Source organism: Mesoplodon bidens (assembly GCF_964165515.1).
Source record: "Mesoplodon bidens genome assembly, chromosome: 18".
Lineage (NCBI taxonomy): Eukaryota > Metazoa > Chordata > Mammalia > Artiodactyla > Ziphiidae > Mesoplodon > Mesoplodon bidens.
Window position 1 is genome coordinate 56,030,356 of NC_138175.1, and position 4,814 is coordinate 56,035,169.

Sequence of the window (4,814 nt, forward strand, 5' to 3'; positions counted from 1 at the left end):
TAAATTAGTGGGTTGTTTTGGGACTTCTGTGACATGATAATGCCCATAAGGCAATGACAGGTACAAAGTAGGTGCACTATAAATATGAAGAAAAACTGTGACTTTAGAGCTTTAGTTCAGTGAAAAAACTGGAATGGCAAAATGGTGACATGAAATCTCTCTTGTGAGAGTTGGCTATGGTCAGGTGCTTGAAAATCAAGTGTGTGGAGTTGAACAAACATGCAGTGAAGTGAAAGAAATTATAAGGATGAATGAGATAGACTGCAGAATTCCAATTATAGTGTGTGACAGAGAGAGACTCTCCATTCCCAAGTGTCTGGAAGCTGTACTGCCCTTTCCTATTGATATGTTCACATTCAGAACCAGAAGATCTTGCAGAGAAAATAACATTTGTGCTACTTTTAGTATGTCAACTGACACCCAGTATCCTCCACGTAGAATTTGCTCCCAACCAAGAATAATGTATTTTTCTTTGATAAGTGATCTTGATATTTATTTATTTATTTATGCATGCATGCATGCATGCATGCATGCATGCTGTACCATGTGGCTTGCGGGATCTTAGTTCCCCAACCAGGGATTGAACCCGGGCCCCGGCAGCAAAAGTGACGAGTCCTAACCACTGGACCGCCAAGGAATTCCCTGATTTATATTATCTTTAATATGAATTCTTTCTGTGTATGATTCATTTCTGTTAGTAATATTTTATGATGATTTTTTTTTTTTTTTTTTTTTGCGGTACACGGGCGTCTGACTGTTGTGGCCTCTCCCGTTGCGGAGCACAGGCTCCGGACGCGCAGGCTTAGCGGCCATGGCTCACGGGCCCAGCCGCTCAGCGGCATGTGGGATCTTACCGGACCAGGGCACGAACCCGTGTCCCCTGCGTCAGCAGGCGGACTCTCAACCACTGTGCCACCAGGGAAGCCCTATGATGAATTTTTGAATCTTCATGTAGGATTTAATTGGTCATTTTGTTTACTTTCTCTTTTTTTTCTATTAACTTTGTCTAGTTTTTTATCCTAGTAATACTGGCCTTATAAATTGAGTTGACAAGTACTCCCTCCTTTTCTTGTCTTAAGAAGAAATTTTAGAGCCTGCTGCACAGCACAGTGAACTCTGCTCCGTACTCTGATGGCCTGTATGGGGAAAAAATCTGAAAAAACAAAAAAAGAGTGGATATAGGTATAACTGATTCACTTTGCTGTACACCTGAAACAACATTGTAAATCAACTATACTCCAGTAAAAGTTTAAAAATGGAATTACTGGTAATTCTTCTTTATAAACTTGATAGAATTGTTGAATGCCATCGTTGTGACTTTGTTAAATTACCTTTTGTAAAGTTGAGTCCCTGTGTGTTGAAAGTTAGGTAACAACTCCACAAAAGACTGCAAGAGAAAGTGAAATGGAGACGTTTATTACTAACAGATTCTGGAGGAGCTACAAGGTATAGCTGGAGGGAACATGTAAGAAGTCCAGGTAGAGTCCAGGCAGAGAGCATGGGGCCGGACCTGGGGCGTAAACCTTCTTTAGGGTCCATGGATAGGCTGTTTAAATGGAATTGGTGAATTCAAACCAGAAAGAAAAGGAATTACTAAGCTTCAGTGGGGGAAGGGGAGCCAGATTTAAAGAAGAACCAGGGGAAGGCGGGGGGTGATGGGGGAGTGTGGTTGTCACGAGGGCAGTCCAGGGAGTCATATCCCTGTGACTCTGGGCTGTTAACCTAGGATGTGCTGTCAAAGGAAAGGCTGGTGTCAGTTCACGGCCCCAGCAGGCCACCAGACTATACCACCAGCCATATTATGGAGTAGTTTATCTAGGATTAAAAAATGTGAAAATCGGGCTTCCCTGGTGGCTCAGTGGTTGAGAATCCGCCTGCTAATGCAGGGGACACGGGTTCGAGCCCTGGTCTGGGAGGATCTCACATGCCGCGGAGCAACTAGGACCGTGAGCCACAGCTACTGAACCTGCGCGTCTGGAGCCTGTGCTCCGCAACAAGAGAGGCCGCGATAGTCAGAGGCCCGCGTACCGCGATGAAGAGTGGCCCCTGCTTGCCACAACTAGAGAAAGCCCTCGCACAGAAACGAAGACGCAACACAGCAAAAAATAAATTAATTAATTAATAAACTCCTACCCCCAACATCTTCTTAAAAAAAAAAAGTGAAAATCATAAGGATATAGTATGATGTGTCCTTAACCATTGAAGAATATACATTTCGTGGGACTTCCCTGGCGGTCCAGTGGTTAAGACTCCAACCTCCCAATGCAGAGATCCCGGGTTCGATCCCTGGTTGGGGGACTAGATCCCACACGTGTGCCACAACTAAGATCCCACGTGCCACAACTAAGTCCCGGTGCAGCCAAAATAAATAATTTTTTAAATTAAAAAAATAATAAAGTGAATAGGACAGTGAACACAGCTAGCACTGTGTCCTTGTATTCTCCAGGTATCAAGGCAATGAATTGCCCAGGCATAGAAGTCATTCGTGAAACTTACACCCATGAAGGTGTAACCTCTAGGTCCCCCACATAAGTGATAGTATCTATGGATTCATTCAATTGTATAGAAGCATTAGCGCTACTGAACCAAGGCTCAGATATTGTGTTCTTACACACAGAGTTTACCTAGATATATAGATACCTCGTTAAGTTTTTAGATGACCTGACTTGCACTGGTAGTTCGACAAAACTTTTCATGAAAGTATTCAAAAGGTCTTGTTTTCCTGTCCCAGGGCTGTATCAAATTGAAGCAAGGAAGAGTTCAGATAGGCTGAGTACCCTAACTCCATAAAATGGGCCAGTGGAACACTTTGGACAGAAAACAGCATCTGGAACCCCAGTGACATATAGGGTGAACCAAAGGGTCGTTCCTCCTTGGATGGACTGAGATTTCTAATGGCAAATCTAGCAATCAGACAGGCTTCCCATTTTACAGGTGATTGGGGAATATGGACGAAGGCATTGTCCTTCTATGGAAGGGAAGGAGAAAACAAGCTAAGAGATTGTATTGAAAGGAAGTTACACAAGCCTGGTCTTGATAGTTTGGGAAAGCCATCAGCCTCAGACATCATCTGCTTCTGATTTTCATGAGCTTTATCTTCAGGTTGTCAGATGGTGTGGAGGTCCAGCTGGGGTTGAGTGTCTTCTTTAGGTGCACCATGTGGATCCAGAAGTGTACTCCCTGGACTTTGGCATTACAAAGTTTAGTCAACAGTACCAGATAGGGTCCCTTCCAGTGAGCCTGCAGAGAGTACATTTGCAAGTGTCTTTTCCAGTACACATCTTAGGGCTGTAGAGTGTGATATTTGTTTTCATCTCCTGGGAATGTGTTAAGAAAACAGTGCTCTATAGAGCATTATTATTTTTAGGTCTTTAAAATACTGATTTAAGTTTTACTTTATCAGTCCTGGATCAAATGAAGCAGGAGATAGTTGCACCAGGTATCGTGTTACAAAGAAAACAGACTCCTAATGAACCCACTTCATTGTTATGATCTTAAAGTTACAAGAACTGTATTTCCGAGTGCCCGTCAGAATCATTTCATTGAATTTCTCTGAAGAGGAAACACATTTGCAAAAGCATCAGGGTAAAGCAACAGCTGTCTATAAATTACAAAAAGTCTTGAAAATGTTTATTATTTTCAATTTTTATTGGAGTATACTTAATTTACAAAATGGGCTCATTTCAGGTGTACAGCAAAGTGAATCAGTTACATATATACATATATCCACCTTTTTTTTTTTTTTTTTTTTTTGCGGTACGCGGGCCTCTCTCCCGTTGCGGAGCACAGGCTCTGGACACGCAGGCTCAGCGGCCATGGCTCATGGGCCCAGCCGCTTTGCGGCTTGTGGGATCTTCCCGGACCGGGGCACAAACCCATGTCCCCTGCATGGCAGGTGGACTCTCAACCACTGCGCCACCAGGGAAGCTCTTTTCCTTATTCTTTTTTTTTTTCCACTTTTTTTTTTTTCAGATTCTTTTCCCATCTAGGCCATTACGCAGTATTGAGTAGAGTTCCCTGTGCTATACAGCAGGTTCTTATTAGTTATCTATTTTGTGTATAATAATGTGTATATGTGAATCCCAGTCTCCCAATTTGTCCCTCCCTCCTGAAAATGTTTATTATTAAAGACCTAATGAGAGATCATTATAACGGGATTAACAAACAAATCTGCTTATTTCTGTGACATAAATTGTTAAATTAGGACTGATAACATTATATCAGGGCATCTTAGAATTTCAGGAATTTCATACAATTTTGGAACACTTGTGTTAATATATTCCTATATAAATATAAGGTTAAAAGATTTAGTTTTTCTTTTTTTATTTGACAAAGCTCCCTGAAGTTTAACATATTAAAAGCCTTATTCATTTGACAGTTTACCAGGTAAAGAACAAATCCTGCAAGATATTTCAGGGGACCTCTAAAAGAGCCCCGAGTTTTTTCAGTGTCAAAAGTCTTCATTCAGATCCTGATTTGGGGGAATTTTGCCAAAGATATCAAAAAGTTTTGGACATTTGATCCAAGAGGACCACATGACATTAGAAAATGTTGCAGGACTTTCCTGGTGGTGCAGTGGTTAAGAATCCGCCTGCCAATGCAGGGGACACAGGTTCGAGCCTTGGTCCTGGAAGATCCCACATGCCTCGGAGCAACAAAGACCCCCAATAGGCCTGTTCGGTGGAATCCATCTTGGCTGACAGATGCACATGCACACGTGGGAGGATCCTGAGATACACCAAATACGGACACAGAACGAGCCAAATCAAAATGACTGGCCAAAGGAAACCCGGAACAAATTCCCCACGTAAGTG